The following is a 20,996-nucleotide window of genomic DNA, read 5'->3' as shown; positions in this document are numbered from 1 at the left end:
CCCGCCTCCGCCGCCCCGCCTCCGCCACCCCGTCTCTTACTCCCCTCCCAGCGTGGGTGAAACCCGAGCGCCCCACCCCGCGCCTGACCTCCCTGGGCCCCGCCCCCGACACTGCCCTTCTCGGGACTAGACCCCCTCTGCGCCCGGGCGCCCCCTGCACCCCAGGAGCCCCACTCCTTCTTCTTTAGTGCGAGTGCGCCCGAGCGTTGACTTTCGGGGACTCCCTCTCCCCCACCTCGCAGAGACCTTCTGTGGCTCCCCCCCCCATCCGGCCGCTCAGACGTGGCTGTTGGGGGTGGGGGTTGGAGAGGGCGGGCTATAAAGGGCCCGAGGCTGCGCGGGCCGAGCCCCAAGACGTGGCGCGCCCACCCTGCCGGCCTCATCTCCAGGTACGTGCGCGTCCCCCGGCCGAATCTGGCCGTGTGGCGGGGGTGGGCAGGGGCCGCCGGGGCCTCTCGGACTCCGACTTGGTGATTTTGTTCGTTTTGTGTGACATCCACATGCGTGCTCTGGGCTGGAAACTCCTAAAAGACCTAGAGAGTTGCTTCGGGTTCTTGGAGGAGCTATTTTAGGGTGCATCTCCCGGCTAGTTCGGCTGGATTTCAGTGGAAAGAAGTTAGAAGAAGTGAACAAATCCGACCAAGCAAGGGAGGCAAGTCAGGGGATCCCCACGTAGCCAAGCTGAGCGTTCAGAAAGGAGCCCTCAGACGGACAGGGTCAACTTGTCCAATTCTGGACTGTTACTTGTTGCACTTTTGCCGGATCTTTGCGGCCTTATGGAGCAAGTATTAAAGTGAAGAGATTCATAATTGGAAAGCAGAGTACCTTTCAAGACGCCTGGAATTTCATACTTTGTTGCAGAGCTTCCCTTTGGAACCCTGAAGGGCTGCGCATGACCCTTTCTGGATGGGGGTGGGGAACGCTAGCTCTAGGCCCTTTTTTTCTCTATCTGGGCCTCAGAGGGTGGCTTTAAAAGTTTCCCCTTGAATAAGAAAAAGCACGAACACCCCCACCGCTGTCCTCTGTTACCGCAGTGACACAGGGTGCCCCTATGGCCCCCATTGACAAAACCGCTCCAGTGTCGGGTTCTCGGGATTTGTCACATAGGGAAGGGCCAGTGTGCCCTCACTGTGCCACTGAGCCCATCTGTGAAACAAAAAACGGGTCCCTGGCTGGAAGGTGTCATGGCTCATCCAATAGCCTCCAAGAGGAGGATAATAGAAATACGAGGTGATGTTGATTTGTCTTTACAGTCTTTATAGAATATTTCCAGATGAAATATTCTTATATAAAAGAATTAAATGAAAGCATTTCTGAAGGTTTGCATGGGACGAAGCCCCGCCCCACGCCTCCAGCTTCTCTCTCTCACTAGTGATGGAGCTGCTGTGGGTCCTCAAGGCCTCACTCGGATTTCCTGTAAGACATCCAGAGGAAATGTCAGCGGAGGGCCTCTTTGTAGAAGCATTCTTCCCTGGGTTGTGCGGGGGGCACTCAGCTGGTGCAGGGCAGCTGCCTGTCTCCTAGAGCCTTAATGAAAAGCTTAACACTCCTTCCTTCTGTGCCTGGCACGCGGGACACTAGCTCCTTCTTGACATTCCCATTGATCCTTCTGCCTACGTGGCACAACGGCCTAGGAGCCTAGGAACACACCCCCCCTCCCCGGGGGAGGAGGAGGCTGGCCAAGGTCTAGCCTGGCTGCTCTGCCCCTGGAGAGCTGGGGGAAGGGGAGGGAGAACACTGCTTTACGCTTGACCTTGCAGCCCTTGAGTGAGTGGGCTGACCTGGGGAGCTTCCAGCCACCAGGAAAAAGGGAGACAGAAATTAGGACCCAAATGTGTTTAGCTAATTCTTGTCATTGCCCCTCAACATTATGGTTAAAGGCATGTACACTTTAAAAAAAAAAAAAAAGTTCTTGGCACATTGAGACTTAAGCGTTGGGAAGAAAATAGCTTTCTACACCATAACCCAGGAAGGATCATAGCATAATGTTTAATATGTAACTTTATGCGTATGTGGGGTAGAGGGGTCAATTTTACAGGCAATTTATAGGCTCTAAGGAAACATTGTTAAAATTTGTATATTTCCTGATAATGAATTACAAACAAATTAATAACAAGAATGAGATGGGGAGAAGGGAACCAAATACTAACTGAGATCGCATCCTTAGTTTAAAGTGAAATGAACCCAAACTGAGGGCATGATTTCGCCTTGTGACCTGGGGAAAGGTCCTTTACTTTTCTAAGCTGGTCTTTTCATCTGGGCTTGAACCGACCTGCGGACTAGTGTGTCTTCTCTTAGCATGAAGGAGATAGGAGGTGAGATAAGACCCTCTCCAGGGCCCGGCACAGAAGGAGGCTCTTTACAAATAAAATTATTTTAAAGAATCCACAGATGTTTCCTTTTCCCAAGTGAAATTTCTGATTTTTTTTCTTCCCCTGAGAAGTCATCCCTCGCTGAAGGACTTCCTCCTACATCCGGCTGCTTCTCATCACATTGCAAAACTGGAGGTGATAATTTCAAAACAAAACTGTTTAGTTCTCTTCTTTTCAAGATAAAATTATAGCTCTCCCTGAACGGTTTCTGATGAGCCAGGCACAGCATGTAAACAAAACGAGAAACCCAGCCAAACACGTGGTGAAAAGGATGAACCCTGGGTCGCTGATTCATGTGACTTGATAAACGCCATCCATTTCCTGATTCACCTTAATTTCTGTGTGGAGATAGGAGGGATTTCTTATGTCTCCGCGATAAGTAACCAGTTTTATCTCATCTTTCCCTCCCTCCCTTCTGATTGAATTCCAGCCACATGGCTCGAGACACTGCCAGCTCATCGGAGCAGAGCCCAAAGGAGGCTGGAAAGACCACCACGGATACCCGGAGGAGGTGAAGACACTGCTGTAGGTCAGGAGTGCCCTCAGAGGGAACCCTGGATATTTGTGATCTTTAATGACTGGACGAGATTGTATTGACATCATGAAAAATCTCAGTCTGGAAATCATAGCCTCTGGGCATTTACATCTTAACCAGATTTTCGTACAGATGAGCGGGGGACACATCACAGTCATCAGCTACAAGTGGTCTTCTACTCTGGTTTTCCTCCTTTTAGATCTGTGGCATTTAAGAATTAATAAAACTGCTAGATCAACAACCCCATCCATTTTTGTTTTGAGATGGCCAAATATCCATAAAAAGATGTGCCATTTTATGAAAATTGCCTAGGCTGCTTTTTGTTCGTGTATTTTTATTATCGAAAGACCCGTGAATATGGTTACAGGTGATGCAAACCTAAGTTTTGGCAGATGAAGAATCACCAAGTGGGGAGAGTTCAGGGAGCCTCCAGCCCCGACTCAAGTCGCTTGAGCTTTACCAGAAGCTCTTGCGGGTTCTTTTACCCAAGAAAGGCTCACCGCCCCCTTTAGTGTAGCTGCCCATTCCCCTGGCGAGGTAAGCAGGCCAGCGTTATTCAAAAACAGCAGCCCGGACACTAAGAGAGAAGAGAGAGAAAATACTTCTGGCACACCCAACAGTGAGCACAAACAGGCGTGGGGCAAAGTGCAGGTGCCTTCAACAGAAGGACTGGGTTAATTCCATGTGCACCTGCGCTCCAGCCCTCTGCTCTTCTGTGCACTAGGCACTCCTCTCCCCTCCTCTGAGTCTGACTCCACCCAAGTCCATCCAGAACCTGCTTCCAGCTTCCCATGTCTGCTCAGAGAGACGTGCTTTGCCAATGGCAGTTGTATAAGGGAAGCTGACACGGAGCCACCTAGCCCTCACACAAGCCAGGTGAGTTCTGCTCACCCCTGAACTCTCTTGAATTAATTCCACAAGTGAAAAACACCTCATGCAGTCATCTGGGTGGCTCAGCCAGTTAAGCATCTGCCTTCGCCTCAGGTCATGATCTCGGGGTCCTGGGATCGAGCCCCCACTGCATTGGGCTCCCTGCTCAGCGGGGAGTCTGCTTCTCCCTCTGCCCCTCTCTCTCCCCCTGTTCCTTCTCTCTCTCTTGCTGTCTCTCAAATAAATAAGTAAAATCTTTAAAAAATTGAAAAGAAAAACACCTCATAGCCACATTCGAGGGGAGCAGCTGCTTAAAGCCCACCCACTAGGAGCCAGAGCCAAAACTGAAGGATGCAACAGCCAGGGCATACATCAGCGAGAAGTGCTCACCTATTTTTCACTTAGAAAAGTTTAGTAATTCATCTAAGGGCCTATTAACTAAAGACATTTCATTTTCCTTTAGCTATGTATCCAGAAGACCTAAGTAGTCTAGAAATCTGGAAGCGTTTTTGCCTTTCTTTGTGGTTAAATTTCTAGCAACCCAATTTCTGAAAAAAAAATGCTCAAAACACCTCATGTCATCTTTTTATAAGTATAGCATGGAGAGAGGAAAAATGCTAGGTTGAAAAGATTTTTGGAATACCTACAGGAAATGCAGCTGGTTTGTGGCATGGAAATAAACATCCATATGGTTTCCTACGTGTCATTTTCTGACATTGGGCCTTATATATATCTTGAGTGTCTATAAGCAAACAATGGCTGAACTGTAATCGATGTCCTCTATATTGCTCAGTCTTTGGAAATAGAGCTTTGGGGGAAAATAAGTCCCTTTGGAAATGTATTTTCAAAAATAATGTTAGTCCAACGTAGATTAAGGAATAAAATACAAATTAGTCTGCCTTTGTTTATTCCATCATTTACCAGGGAGATTAACTCATAATAACCTTGAGTTCAATGAAAAGAATGTCTACTAAGTGAAAATTAAGTGAAATTAAGCCAATAGACAAAGTGTCTCCTGAAGCAAATCAGTGAGAAGACGAGCTGTCAAAGGTCCTGTCCCCCATCTGTCAAATCTCATTTCAGACCTTTCCCTTCATTCCCATTGCTGTCGCCTTAATTCAGAATGTCAACTTCTCTCACCCCAAATCCCAGCACTTCGTACTGGTTTCCCTGCCACTCCTGGACCATAGCATACAGGGCAGTGATCATCCCCAAACAGCAATCCCCATTGTCCTTGATAACACAGATGCCCTGATTTTATTTGAATTATAATATGGCTAACTTAAAAAAAAATTATGGAAGCTAGGTGAGACCATGGAACCTAGCTGTGACAAGTAAGATTTAAGTCAGTGCAGTTCCAAGAAAGGTTGCACAGAAGGACCCAACGTCTAACAGCATGACCTTCCTTGCCCTTCCCTCTCACTTCTGATTCCTGCCTGGAACTTGACTATGGTGGCTGAAGTTCCAGCCACCATCTTGAACTGTAAGGTAACCTTGATAATTCAAGCCATGAGACAAAGATAGTAGAGCTAAAAAATAGAGCCTAAATCCCCAGTGACCATAGGGAGCCCCCATCTCAGCCTGGGAATGCCTATCCCCAGATTTCACAAGATGAGAAAGAAATAAATCACTTTCCCTTTAGTTTACCCATCATTGTTTCTATTCAGGGTTTATCAGGAGAATACAATTCCTGACTGACAGAAGATAGAAGGCTCTTCCAGATCCGGCATCCCTGCAGCTTCATCTCCACGTCACCAGCCCTGCTGTCTTCCCTCCTGCCCTCCCTCATTCTCTGCTTTCCCACCTTCTGCCACGTTTGCTGCACAGCACTTGCCTAGCCCTCAGCTGTACGTTAAGAATAGAATGGAGAGAAACAGAGAAGATTCCTGCTCTTTTAGGACAGGCGTCATGGAAAAAGGTGGCATTTGAGCTGGCATTGAAAGGATGATTAGTGACTAATGAGAAAATGGGAAGGGGGGTCCTTCAGGCGAAGAGGGTGAGATCCAAGAAAGAGTGGAAATATCAACTTTAGAATTTAACTCAAACACACTTGGGAAAATGCCAGGGATAGTTATATAATCGCAAAAGAATAGCAATCTGTACAATCTTATTAAACAGTAGAGAGGAAAAAAGATGAAACAAAGACAATTTGATCAATCCAGTAGAAGGCTGGAAAGAGAAAGAAAACAAAAATGGAAAGAAACATATCATAGAGAAGAACTAGTAGAAATTAGTAATCATATAAAATTGCATTGTAGCAGAAAGCAAAGTAAAAGAATGGGAAAAATACATCAGGCAAATATCAGTCAAAATAAAGCTAGTTTACAAACACTGTATCACAAAAACAGATTCTAAGATGAAAATCTTCTTCAGTAAAAATATTCACCATAGAAAAAAAATTCAGTTCGTTAATGAATACAAATGTGTATGCAACTAACAAAATAGTTTCAAATATAAAAGGTAAAAGTCTACAGAACAATTAGAAAAATTAGCAAATCCACAATCTTTGATGAAGCACATTCCTGTCACTGATAAATCCCTACAGGGGGGAAAAATAGTAAGAATTCAGATATCCTAAGAAAAGCAATTAGCAAAGTTATTCTAATGGAAATAGATGCTCAGGCAAGATTTACAAAAAAGCAAGTCTGGGGCCACAAAGCAAGCCTCAGTGAATTTTGAATAATCAGCATCATGTGATTAGTTTACAAATGAATAATTTAAAAAATAATTTTGTAGGGGTGCCTGGGTGGCACAGCGGTTAAGCATCTGCCTTCGACTCAGGGCGTGATCCCAGCGTTATGGGATCGAGCCCCACATCAGGCTCCTCTGCTATGAGCCCTGCTTCTTCCTCTCCCACTCCCCCTGCTTGTGTTCCCTCTCTCGCTGGCTGTCTCTATCTCTGTCNTAAACACTATTACTTTGACACAATTAGAATATAATAATAATAGGAGGAGGTTAAGATGGCGGAGGAGTAGGGGACACCTTTTTCAGCCGGTCCCCTGAGTTGAGCTGGNTAATAATAATAATAATAATTTTGTAAACTTCACATTTGTCCATTGTAAGCCACATATCTAATAGCACATGCGACAAAGAAATTGTAATGGAAATCAGGAAAAGTCATACGTTGTATGAAAATGCAACATTTAAAACTTAAGTAATGCAGCTAAAGTCGTATTTACAGAGAAATTGAGCCTCGAGTACTTGGGAAGGAAGGACTGAAATTAACAAGCTAAATGCCCAACTCAAAAGCCAGGAGCAAAACAAGGGTAATAACATAGTAAATATCACATATTAATGAAATAGACTATAAAGTTATAATAGAATGAACAATACCAAAGCTGTTTGAAAAAATAATAAAAGATTAATAGACAAATGTCTGACAAGATACATAATTCACTAGAAAAATTTAGCTTAGGAAACTAAAGAAATGAAAATCCAAACACATTTATAACCATTAAAGAAACTGAATCAGTAAATACTTACCAAGTGATGACTTTCCAGGAAGACTTTCCCAAATATTCAAGGCACAATCAATCCCTATTTTATAATTTATTCCAGTGAATAGAAAAACTATAGGGCAGGGGCGCCTGGGTAGCGCAGACGTTAAGCATCTGCCTTCGGCTCAGGGCGTGATCCTGGCGTTCCGGGATCGAGTCCCACATCGGGCTCCTCCACTGGGAGCCTGCTTCTTCCTCTCCCACTCCCCCGCTGTGTTCCCTCTCTCGCTGGCTGTCTCTCTGTCACATATAAATAAAATCTTTAAAAAAAAAAAAAAGAAAAAACTATAGGGCAAAGTCCTCAAACTTCAAGGATGTTTTATCATTAGAAAATATACTAATATGAATCACCTCACCAGCAGAATTAAGAAGAAAAATCATATGATCATTTCAATATTTACTTAATATACATTGATAAAATTCAATGTGTGTTAATCATTAAAAAAAAAAAAAACTTCTTGGCTATTAGACTAATAATAGAAGGGAATTTATCTAGGTTAATAGACTATCTTCCAAAAACAAAATCCACATAAAGAAGATGTGATCCGTATATACAGTGGAATATTACTCAGCCATCAGAAAGGATGAATACCCAACATTTGCATCGACATGGATGGAACTGGAGGGGATTATGCTAAGTGAAGTAAGTCAAGCAGAGAGAGACAACTATCATATGGTTTCACACATATGTGAAACATAAGCAATAGCACAGAGGACCACAGGGGAAGGGAGGGAAATCTGAAGGGGGAGAATTCAGAGAGGAAGATGAACCATGAGAGACTATGGACCACAGGAAACAAACTGAAGATTTCAGGGGGGAGAGGGGTGAGGGGAAGGGGTAACCAGGTGATGGGCACTAAGGAGGGCACATGTTGTGATCTGCACTGCGTGTTACACATAACTAATGAATCATTGAACATTACATCAAAAACTAATGATGTACTACTATGCAGTGACTAACTGAACATAATAAAACAACAACAACAACAAAAGAAACGAAATTCACAAAAAACTTGGCATTTAATCATGAAGAGTTGGAGAACGTTCAGTTGAAGAGATTAAGACAAGCAAGCACACGTCCACCCTTTATTCGACACTGAAACGGTATTTGAAAAGGAAGAAACAAACTGAGCTGGAAGCGATGTAATTGTCTCCAGCAAAGCCAGTTAAGAACATCTCCAGATAGGGGCGCCTGGGTGGTGCAGTGGGTTAAGCTTCTGACTCTTGGTTTGGCTCAGGTCCCAATCTCAGGGGTTCATGCTCACTGGGGAGTCTGCTTGAGATTCTCTGCGTCTCCCTATCTCTCTGCCCTTCCCCCACTGGCAAACACACACATGCAGGCTCTCATGCTCTCTCCCTCTCTCTCTAAAATAAATAAATAAAATCCTTAAAAAAAAAAAAAGAACATCTACAGATAAATAATTAGAATAGAGAAAGTTCTACAAGTTTGCTACATAGAATCTCAGGATATAAATCAGTTCTGTTCCCATAAACCCACAGCAAACATTAGAAAATATAATTTAGAAAAAATAGCATTAACAAAAAAACGATAGGTTACCTAAGTAATTTTGACAAAAGGTATGTTGGACCTCTGCGGAAAACTCATTAAACTAAATTTAAAGATCTTAAAGAATGTCACAATAAATTGATGCTATCCCACATTTATGTGTGGAGTGATTAAGTATATAAGATCTTGAATATGAAATAGTCATTCAAAAATATCCACACTCTGCAAATTCATCCTTAAATACAATGGAGATCCAATCGCAATCTCAACTGGCTAAATGGAACGTAAGTAGATCCTAAAAGTGATAAGCAAAGCAAGAGCACGTGTCTAAGAGTGATTAAAGAATTCCTGCAGAAAATGAACAAGGTAGGTTGGAATCCTTATTGTTCATAAAGCTGTCGAGATTAAGACATTGAGATATTGGCGGAGGGACAAAGTGAACAATATAACAGAGGGCCCGTAAACAGACCCACATATATGCCATCTTTGATGTGTGACAAAGGGGTCCACTGGGGAGAGGTGCAAGTCCATAAATGAATCTAAGACAATCGAGGACCCTGATGTAAAAACACTGAATTAGATACCTCCCTCAAGCCATTTGTAGAAATAACTCCAAAGTAGATTAAAACCAAAGTGAGAAACAAAACATTAAAACATTTATGAAAATGTGTAAGAAGCTATATATATGACCTCTGGGTAGGGAAGCAGTTCTCAAAATAAGATACAAAGACCAGCCATAAAGAAAAGAAAAAAAAAATCAATATAGCAAACAACATTGAAGTTTGGAACTTCCATATGATGAAATACAACTTAAAAGCAAGCCATAGCTGGAAGAAATTTCGGGACATACAAATGACAAAAGATGGTAGACAGGATATGTTTTCAAAGTCCTACCAATCCACTGGAGAAGGAGGAAACCAGAGAATACTGGACAAATGAAACAGAACCCTCAGTGGCCAATAAACAGAAGAATAGAATGCAAGCCCCCCCGATATTGCTAGAAGCGTAATTAAAACAAAGTGGCACCATGTCATATCGATCAGATTGGCAATAGTGAAAAAGTCTGGCAGTACCAACTGTTATCACATATTAGCAAGAGAAACTGTAGAGGTGTAAATTGGTCCCATCACTCGGGAAGGCATTTTGGGCACTCTTGTAAAGTTGAAAATCTACATTCCCTACAGCCCAGTTGGCAAAGTTGCACAGGACCCACTATGGTCACATACTGCCAGTTTATATAAAGTATTAGAACAACAGCAAAAATCCTATCTATGTAATGTATGGACGCCAACACAGCAGTTAAATAGCACAGAACTGATAAACACTAAATTCAGGTTGTTTATCTCCAGGTGGGTGGGAGGGAGATGATGGAAAGATAGGGCTGCCAACTTTATCTGTGCTTCTGTTTTCCATGAAAAAAGTGAAAAATATGAAGCAAATATTGAGAACTGTTAAGACTGGATAGAGCTGGCTTGGTGGGTGTTCATTGGATTGTTATCCTTTTCTGTATGCTCACAAGATTTCGTAATTCAGTAAAGGTGGTTGATGGGAAGTAAGGCACTACAGACAGTAGGTGAAAGAAGCTCATTAGAGCAGTTTTGTCCTGAAGAGGAACAAAGAACCTGGGAACAGCTGGAGGGACGTGAGCACAGAGGGCTATTTTTTAAAGTGGGTCATTTGAGGCATATTTAGACATTGACTGAAATAACTTCACGGACAGAGAAATTGACCACGTACTAGAGAAACAAGATAATTGCAGGCACAAAGGCCTTGGAAAGAGACAAGGCAGTAGAATTTGGGTTTGGAGAGAGCAGGGGCTGTCTTCACATTGTCATAAGAGAGAGGGCCAGGTGGGAAGAGAAGTTGTCTTGGTGCAGAGGAAGGCTGGGCCCCTCTGAGATCTTTTGTTTTCCGAACGATGTGTGAAGTTGGATTCGGAAGAGGAGTAGGGAGAGGGCATTAAAGTTAGAGAAGAGAAGCTATGAAATCAACATCTTGGAAATCAAGAAAATGAGCTTACTGGAATCTCCATGCTGCATTGAATGACCAGCTGAGGCATGTGGTCCTCATCCTAAAATGAACTCCATCCACATGATAGTGGGATTTTCTCCAGCCAAGTTCAGCAGCTCAGGCATGAGTGCAGAGAAGGCCGATGACTGGGTCGCACCAGGAGATGGTTTCCCAGGCAACAGAAAAAGAGAGAAGCAGGAAAGCTGAGGCTGTTAGCAAGGAAGTGACTTTAAGGGTGATCATACAATGTAAGCTATCTAAGAGGATATGGGAACAAAAGCAAGGATGGTGTTAGTGGAGAGCATTGCACTGGGAGCCTGGAGAAGGTGAACCAGAAGTTGTCATGGGGCAGGGTAGGTTAAGGAGGTGCAGTGGTCCAAGATGTGCCCATGACAAAGGGACCTGAGCTGGAGAACTTAATGGCCGTTGCAGGCAGGCAGGACAGATGGGTCATGGAAGAAAGCCAGCCTCTTAGATGTGTGAGGAATGTAGATGGCGAGGTCCCCAAGAGGAATCTTGAGTGAATGAAGCAGTGTGACACAGAAAGTGAAAAAAAAGGACACTGCTTTGCCCATCTTACAGTTTGAAAATGTGGTCCAGGGAGAATGAGCCCCTACGTAGCAACCCACAAACGAATAAGCGGGGGAACCCAGGAGGGTTGGACTCTAAACTCCACACTCTTTCGCCTGTACCAATCTTCTCATACAAGTTTCAACACAGTAAACTTGAATAACTGAACAATGGGAATTTGATGCTAATCTTCCCGGACCTCCTCTGGACGGAGCTGGTCATCATGACCCTTAGTCAGTGTGACTAATCTGGAATATCTGGGCAATTTCTTCAACATACACAAGCCCAGGCTGACCCTACACCTCGTGCTCAGTGTCTGAGCGATGTGTGCAGACCTGTGATTTTGTAAAAGCTCCCAAGTTGAGTCTGATACCCAGGTACTTAACAACCATTAACCTCAGGTTATCATCAGTACAAAAGCTCACCGGTCTTCAAAGCGTGAATGGTCCTGATAGTCCAGAGAAAGAAAGGATCTAAGAGAACAAAGACTTAAGTGCCCAGTTGTGTTTTTCTGTCCATTTCTATGGTTCTTGCTCTGAGTATCCTACAGTGCAAGCCATTCCATACTAAGCTCTATTAATGGATATGTTTTTCTGTTCAGAATCTTATGTTATCACAGAACATTCTTAATATTTGCTTATCTTGCTTAAAGATTCACTAAAATATCAACTTTCATTAACGGATTTCTAGAAAATGTTTTGCTGTAATATCTTCTGTAAAATGTTGCCAAGTTTATTATTTAAAGGCTGCCAATCCCCAGAGACAGGGGATCTCTCTTCTGTCTGTCTGTCTGTCTGTCTTTCTCTCTCTCTCTCTCTCACACACACACGCAGCTGTTCTCTTCTGCTAAGATCAGATTTTCCAGCTTTGTGCATGAATGGAAGGGAAAGAAACTGAGAAAAGATTCCCCACTGCAGAGCACCAAAACCGTTTTAACCACTGTTTATTTCCCTTCTACCCTCACTTCCCAGTTCAACCAGCACAGACATGATTATTTAATTATGCCAGAAGGAGAGCTACAATCTTTATTTCACCTTTCCCTACCCCCAGGAGATGATGTCTTTCCCCTTCACCCCAGGAAAGCATGTCAGGCTCTTGGGCAGGTGAGGAAATGGCATGCAGATACCTTGTTCCTAAAAAATGGTGCCACACCTTCCAACCTCCACCAAGTTAAATGACGGTACACTGACTGGGCTGGACTGTCTTCTGTTTCACCCCCTAGAGCCTCATGCAGTACATGGCTCAGGATTCATCCAAATGCGGGAACTGCATCGGTGGAGTCACAAGCATCTGAGGCTCAGGCAAACTCAGTGAAGTGTCTTGCAATGTGTCATTCATGTCCTGGTAGAGGCATAGATGGGATTCATATGGCACTGCTGGGGACATCAGAGGCTGGATCCTCCCCACCTCCACTATTGGACCAGGAATTGAGGACTTTGCCTGTAAAGGCCTGGGAGTAAATAATCAAGCTCCGTGTAAATATACAGTCTCTGTTGGAATTCAGATTCATAAGCTAATTTCAATAACACTGTATTTACAAAAGCAGGAGGGGAGCCACGTTGCCCCCCACCTCCCCAGGGCGGCCGTTGGGACCTACTCCAGCCCAGTGGTGCTCGAACTTGAACATGCCTCAAAATCATTGGGAGGCCTTGTTAAAATCAAGCTGAGGCCCAGGAACCTTCTGAGTTTTGGATTCCGTAGGTCTTGAGTGAGGCCCAAGACCTGACAGCGTCCGCCTGTCTCCAGGTGATGCTGATCCTGTCGGCTTGGGGACCACACTTTGAGAACCGGTGTCCAGAGGAATATTAACACGCACAGCCTGCCCGTTACCTCCTGAAAACAAATCAGAATTAATATAAGCTCTTGCCATTCCTTTTCCTAAGTTCCTACCATTTTCTTCTCTCTGCAGGCTTTATTCAGGAATTTGGTTTTCTGGAAATTTAGCTCTTCAGACCGGGACCAGGTTTTTATCTTGGTATTCACAGTGCCTGGCAGAGTGGCTTATGTTACCAGGTGCTCAAAATGTTTGCTTGTAGAATGAAAATAAAATGAAGGACTGTACTGCTGTGTTAGATGATTTCCAACAATTTTAAAATGTGATAAAAATACTAAGGATTTGGGTAAATTGCTCTGACTCAGAGAATGACATTACCTAGTGCGGGAAAATCATTTGTATAGAACAAGTTGCTCATTTTGTCCAGTTCACACATTTAAGGAAAATCTACATTTTGAAGACAGTCCTGAGTTTTCTCCAAGTCACATGAAATGTAGCCTGCCCTGAGTTACAATTCTCCGTCAGAAGAAATCCTTGCCTGCCAAGATATTGTTCCTTAGAGATCGGGGACCAAAGGAGGCACAGGCTCGAGGTCTCACAAAAGGCAATACTCACCTAGGCAATAAAGGATCTTAGAGTTAAAAGATTGGGATCAGGCTGACTGGACATGTCCAGAAATAACTTGAGCTGAGGATGCCCGCCTGGATTGATTTCCCCCTCGGGGTGAAGAGCCAGGTGTTAGGCGAGGACCAAGCTCCTTACAAATCTCAGTGCTCCGGCTGAACCCTAAAGGCATCAGAGCCCCGTGGTTCCCTTTATTTAGAAAAATGGGTGGGAAATTAAAATGTCCTCCAAACTATTTGAATGTGAAAAAAGAGAACCTCATTTAGCTTCAAAGCATAACTTTTCTCCCCCCCCCAACCACAATTCTTAAAAAAACCAGAACACAGCCACGGTGTGAAAAGACCACTTGCAGTATTTGGTACACACGCATCCAGGCTTTCCCGCGTCCAAATGTTAATTTGAACTGACAAAACACTCTCGGCACTTTAATTTTATTTCATAACGAAAAGGCAAACTTAACTTCTAAGCATTTTTATTCCGAGTTTAATGGCTCACACTCTCGAGGTCGGCAAGCAGATGGAGTTGAAGACGAGAATGTATAATTGCAGATTATGAAACTGCAAAATTAATATTACTTTGTTAATGTCAAGATAAGATTTGAGAGCCAGAAGGGATTTTCAAGATCATTGATCTTAAACCTCATCACACAGATGAAGACAGGGAGGCTGGAGTGCTGATTGTCCTTCCCCGACGCACAGAGCCAGAAGGGGGCAGAGCTACAGCTGATGCCATCTCCTGGCACAGATGTCAGTCCTTCAGCTCCTGGGCCCCACTCTCCCCATCAATTCCTTTACAGGAAAGGGGCTCTAACTTATTATTCACTGCTTCACCTTCCAGTGGACATGTTTTCGAGAGAGGGAGAGAGAGAGAGCCCATCTGCAATAGTTACTTGGCCATCATTTTCATTGAGTCCACCATTTTGAGATATTTCATAATTTCCTTTGATCTGGTAACAAAACATCAAACACAGTCCCAAACAGAATTAATCAAGAATGACTCAGCCTCACCACGTGGAGTAGTAATGAGGATGTGATTGGGCTGTATAGGACAGACACCCAAAAGCACAGGGGCTCAAATGCTGGAGGTTTCCAGGTGAAAGGGAAAGGCGGAGAGGGCACCATATAATACTTCACACCCACCTCGGGGCCCTGGTTCCTTCTCTCTGTTGCTCTGCCATTCTTAGAGGGCTTCCTGTGTCTTCACGGTCCAACGTGGTCAACCTCCACCCCAGTAATTCTAGCCAGGAGGGAAGGGAGGGGAGAAAGGGGAAGGGGAGAGAATGTTCTTACCCACGTGGCCATGCCCTGGACGCCGCACACACATTTCCTTGGTCAGAGCTTAGTCACATGGTCAGACTTCGATTCTGAACAAGCACCGGCCCAGTGAAACAGTATATAGTATTACACACTACAGAAGAAGCAGTGGTTCTTGCTTTCTGCCTTGGTTCTGGATCTATTCTCCACTGGCTCAGTCCCCTCAGACTAGCTATACCCTAAAAGGTAAGTGTTCTGTCCACCCGCCACATCCAACATTTAACAGTGGAGCAGGAGCCGAACTTCAATGAGGAAACATCTCCCAGTGGAGGACACAGAACAGACACAAGGTCTTACTGGTTTATAGACCCTTCGGAAGAGCCTCTGCCCAGCAGCGGAGTCAACTCCTTGGTCACTCTGTCTGGCAGCCCTGGTAGACCTCTCTGGAAGGACATCCTCGTCCATTGTCTTCCATGGCCCCGGCTCTGTCTGCTGGAGTGCCTTGCTGGTCCCTCAGCCTCTGGGGTCCAGCTGGATCATGCACAGCTGTCAGCAGGGTGGCAGTGGTCGCCGGTCGCGCCCTCCTGCAGGCTCGCCCCAGGGCTTCTTCGGCAGCACGGCTTCCTCAGAAACTTAGCAGTGACCACCATTGAAACCTTTAAATTCGGCTTTTTTGTGTCTCTACCTCCGTGCTCTGCCGAAATTCCTTTCAAGTTAATGGTGACTATCTTGAGAGTGCCTGGAACGATAGTCTTGATGGGAAGGAAATTTCCCTCCTCTGATGTCCCGCTGTCTGACAGGAAAATTCTCATCTGAGGAACATGAGAACAATCTCTGATTCCACAGTCCTGCCTCCTGCCCTGTGGTCTCACTCTGCCGCCTCATGTCACTGTTCCATTTTGGGGTTGAGTTTGGATTTATCAACCTTCCAAAGTCCCCAGAAAACACTTACTCAATTCAGGGACTATCTGGAAGTGAGTCTGCTCTTCAAGAGAGCACGTTTTCTTAGCAGAGCTGTGTTCCCTCCATTTTTACTTAACGTCTGGCTGGCTTCGGTTTTAATTCACCTCTTGTGCGTCAAGTAGCAGCCAGGACGCACCAATGTTCTGAATTTTCTGACCCTTCCCCTAACTGTTGGTGAGAGGTAAGTGTTCTGCCTCCCAAGATATTGCAGATGACCATGTCCCTGGATGCTTTGTCGGCACAGAACATGGGCCACCAGCTTCCCAGCCACCAAGATCTGGGTCTTTGCTACCCACCCTCAAAATGTTTTCTCTAAGCCAAGGACATCCATTTTAGGTTCTAACAAAGGCAACGTTGTTCCTAATTCTGCCCTATAGATTTCGGTGTGGGAGAGAGCTCCACGAGCATTGGTGGCATAAGCTCAGAAGTTTTGTTCTTTCTCACAAAAGATCTGAATTTCGGTCTCTGCTCCACTAAGGTCATCAGGCACCCAGGCTCCTTCTTCTTGTTCCGCCATGCCCTACTGATTGTCTTGCCTTCATGGCCCAACATTTCTTACCATCCTATCCACCAGTAAGGTGGCAGAAGGAGGGATGATACGTTCTTGCTTGTTAAGCACAACTGGGAGATTTCGCTCAATCCCATTATTCAGAATTCTATCTTGAGAATAAACTTACTCTTCAGTATGGCTTGGTGCCCAGACAAAACTCTGGGTTTTTATTGCTATGGAAGGAGGGGAAGTCAATATTGTGGAAAATGAGCAGTCTTTGCCACACTGTGGAATCTATTTAAGGTGAAACATAAATATCTAGAAAACAATCTATAATTAGTTTATAGATGTAATTGCAGCTTGACTCTACTGTCTACCTCTGAGTCTCCCCTCTCTAGAATATTGGTGGTATTGCCAACAAAGAAAATTATGGGAAGTTCCTTATCCAAAACTTCAGGGCAAGCTGATCCTTTACTATCATTTGAGTTTCCCTTTATTCCCAAACAATGGGTGTCTTCTCTTCGTATGCCTGAAAGCATATCGAGTGACGAAATCTTTAGGTAACTGTTCAAAGTTCGTGTTTTGGATAGCTGGCTGAACTCCTTATTTTTATTTTTAATGGATGTAATTCTCATTGTTAGAATGTACATGGTCTTTTTATAAAAATAGCGAGCTTGTTTTCTGTTTTCCTCTGTGGCTTCAGTCCTCTGGAGTATGCTAATTTTCTTATCAGTGCCCAATTATTCCAGGGTCTGAATCTACTGTTTGTGTGTTATGCTGGCTCATGCACATGGCAGATTGTTCTTGGGATTCTGAAGTTTAGATTGTGAGTTTGTGCTCAGTGGGGCTTTATCTGCAAAAATCCTGAGTGTCCTGGATTAAACTATGTCCCTCGGAGAGGGTGTTGGGCATCCTCGGATTGAGCAAGACTGAGATTCTGTTGTTGTCAAGCTCTTCCTTTAGGATCCCAAATAGAGTAACATTAGGCAAAATCTTCATGAAGGAAATCTCATGGTTGTAACTGTTAAGGAAAGGAAGAGTTTCTCCCACCATGAACCCAGGAGGAGACAGCTCTCGTATCTCTTATCTCTTATCTTTTCACTGGCCAGTGGATGGTTACCTACCCTCTCACTGAGGATGTGGCCAATCGATAGGGCTGGCTCTCAGGGTTGGGTGGGGGAGCAGTTTATCTCATCATCTTGCATGTCCCAGCGCCTTATTTTCTGCCACCATTAAAATCCAAGCCCCTTGATCAGTGGTTACCAAGATAGGCATGCCCCACTTGTCCTCTCCCCCAGTTCATACAATGCAACCAAGTGAGATTCTGTTCTCTTTATTTTAGTGTTTGGGAGTCTCTGCACTTTCTTGAGAGCTCAGCTGTGCATTTTATTTTATTTTATTTAAATTCAATTAGCCAACATACAGTGCATCATTAGTTTCAGAGGTAGAGCTCAGTGGTTCATCAGTTGCATATCACACCCAGTGCTCATCACATCACGTGCCTTCCTTAATGCCCATCACCTGGTTACCCCATCCCCCCACCCACCACCCCTTCAGCAACCCTCAGTTTGTTTCCTATAATTAAGAGTCTCTCATGGTGTGTCTGCCTCTCTGATTTCTTCCCATTCAGTTTTCCCTCCCTTCCCCTATGAGGCTCTGCACTGTTTCTTATCTTCCACATATGAGTGAGCTTTATTTTTATCCAGCCTTTTCAGGTGTTCTGTAGTGGGAGGAGCTGTAGGCTACCTACCAGACCATGTCTCCATGAAGAGAAGTCAGCTCCTTATTTCAATCACGTACAAGCAAACTAAGTAACATACTTAAACCTAATAAATTGTAAATGAAGGAACAGACTAAAAAGAAAATATTTGCAACATTTGTCATAGACAAAAACTTAGTATGTTTATATATCCAGGGACTTTTGGTTATTTTTAGCTGGATCCCAGGTGCCCCTGGGTAAAGACAGTGGCTTTATGCCCCACCCCCACCCCCATCCTTGGTTACTCACCCCATCTCTGAAGCCTGGCAAATCCTTGCACCCCAAGGATGGACATCCACAGAGTTTACAGGACTGGCTACTGTTTTCTTATTCTAGAGAAGACAGTTTCTTTATTAATTCCCAAGAGTAGTCATTCCTGACCATGGGTGGCAGCAGTGTGACTTTCCAATATGATGTCCCAATGATGATAGATATGGACAAGTGGGAGCCAGATCAAGATGAAGAGAGGAAGTCTGAAAGCAGGCAGTGACGGTGGCTCACTATCTGGGATTATTGGTACCAGGTCTCCCAGAAGCAACGGGGACTGGGTTCTTTTTAATGAGCTGATTCCTGTGCAAGTTGGTACAGCCACTCTGGAAAACAGTGTGGAAGTCCCTTGAAAAGTTAAAAATTGAGCTACCCTATGATCCAGCCATTGCACTACTGGGTATTTACCCCAAAGATACATATGTAGTGAAGAGAAGGGCCATATGCACCCCAATGTTCATAGCAGCATTGTCCACAATAGCTAAATCGTGGAAAGAGCCGAGATGCCCTTCAACAGATGACTGGATTAAGAAGTTGTGGTCCATATGGAATATTACTCAGCTATCAGAAAGAACGATTTCTCAACATTTGCTGCAACATGGACGGCACTGGAGGAGATCATGCTAAGTGAAATAAGTCAAGCAGAGAAAGACAATTATCATATGGTTTCTCTCATCTATGAAACATAAGAACTAGGAAGATCGGTAGGGGAAGAAAGGGATAAAGAAAGGGGGGGGTAATCAGAAGGGGGAATGAAGCATGAGAGACGATGGCCTCTGAGAAACAAACTGAGGGCTTCAGAGGGGAGGGGGTAGGGGAATGGGATAGACTGGTGATGGGTAGTAAGGAGGGCACGTATTGCGTGGTGCACTGGGTGTTATACGCAACTAATGAATCATCGAACTTTACATCAGAAACCAGGGATGTACTGTATGGTGACTAACATAATGTAATAAAAAAAATATTAAAAAAAAAAGAGCTGATTCCTGGCAATCAGCCTAAGGGTGACTGAGCTCGCATCATTGGTGGATTGAGTCCCTAAAGCTGAGGTGACTTTATACTTTCAAGACATGGGTGATCTGGAAGATGCTAAAGATACGAGTCCTTAAGAAAAAGAAAATCCCAAATAAATGATGAGTACATAATAATTCATAAAAGGAACAGTAAAATAGATATCAATCATAAAAATTAATTTTGCTACAAAATTAAAAAATAAAGTAACCATGAGATACCATCTACATCCTGCCAAGTTAACAAAGATGATCAAATGTATAGTTTGCCCTCTTCTTTGTCTGATTGATGGGAATGTACATTTGTATACATTTTATGAAGGCCAATACTTAGGAAAGAGCTTTTAAAATGGATATGCCATTTCATTCTAAATTAACTTAAAGAACTAATAAGGGAGACTTAAAAAAGTTGGGGACACTGTGGCTCTCTTACGCACAGTAAAGAAATCCAAGAAACACGAATGTCTCAATAGCAGAATAATCAAATACATTTTACTCCATCCATTACATAGCGAGTATGGAGTCATCTGAATCTCACTTTCTTCTCAAAGCCTCTTTCAAGGCCGAGAAAACTGTTTACAACATTCTTGGGAAAATTGTTTCTAACATAATTATGACACAGGTGATAAACACAGGTTGCAGACAACATGCAAAGTGCACAGTCTGAATTGTGTATATTTACACAAGTCTGCATGAAAACAACTGGAAGTACGTACACAGGTGAGTGATTATCACTTCCTCCAAGGAGGAATAATCTCTATTTGCTAAATTCGTCACAGGGCACATAGGTTATCTTTATGTTCCTTGTAAAGGACAACAAAAGCTGGTGTTACGATTACACGGGTTTCTGTGGCTCTCAAGTTTTTACTCCCATCTCCCCTGACGCACACATCTGGAGAGTTGCTCATGGGGAGGGCAGGGCGGCCACCACCCAGGGGGATCCTTGGAGACCATGCTGGCTCTGGGTTTGGAGGAGCTCTGCTCCCAGTTGGGGCGCCCCCTGAGTCGTTCTCCTTCTTGTTTTGTTTGTTTTGCTTTTCTTTTCCCTTGCTTGGAAGCATCTCTTTCAGAGTTTTCTGCTAGTTATCAATTCCATCACTCGTCATGTTGAGTTTCCTGTATATATTAGGTTAAACCAGATAAGAGCGCCAATATTTAACAGTTTTTCACTTCCATAGAAAACATTTCAACTGGCCTCACCCACCTCAGTTATAGCTCTTCCCCGTTTACTGGAAAAATCATTTTCCGGACTGATTAGAAATTCTAGTAACTGGCTGCCCTATGCGGCCGGTGTGCTCAACAGAGCTACGCAGGCTCTGAGCCAGGCTTTCACATGAGCGCAGGTCGGTTGAATTTTACTTAAAAGCTGGGGCTCTTCTTTAAGTTTATTTTATTTATTTATTTATTTATTTATTTATTAGTAATCTCTACACCCAATGGCAGGCTCAAACTCATGACCTTGAGATCAAGAGCTGCATGCTCTTCTGACTGAGCC

At 44.0% G+C, this 20,996-nt stretch overlaps 1 long non-coding RNA gene and 1 other non-coding gene across 2 annotated transcripts; both read left to right on the top strand.

Annotated features, from left to right (window-relative positions):
* Positions 1 to 87: 87 nt before the first annotated feature.
* On the top strand, positions 88 to 3,153 carry LOC109489535. The gene is made up of 2 exons (XR_004624351.1): positions 88 to 389; positions 2,803 to 3,153. It is a non-coding gene; the product is annotated as an uncharacterized LOC109489535 (long non-coding RNA).
* LOC117801689 lies at positions 2,634 to 2,703 on the top strand. The gene has a single exon (XR_004624437.1). It is a non-coding gene; the product is annotated as a small nucleolar RNA SNORD123 (small nucleolar RNA).
* Positions 3,154 to 20,996: the final 17,843 nt, after the last annotated feature.

Source organism: Ailuropoda melanoleuca, chromosome 3 (assembly GCF_002007445.2).
Source record: "Ailuropoda melanoleuca isolate Jingjing chromosome 3, ASM200744v2, whole genome shotgun sequence".
NCBI classification, from domain to species: Eukaryota; Metazoa; Chordata; class Mammalia; order Carnivora; family Ursidae; genus Ailuropoda; species Ailuropoda melanoleuca.
Note: the sequence above shows the minus strand (reverse complement) of the source record. Positions and strands in the feature narration are given on the sequence as shown.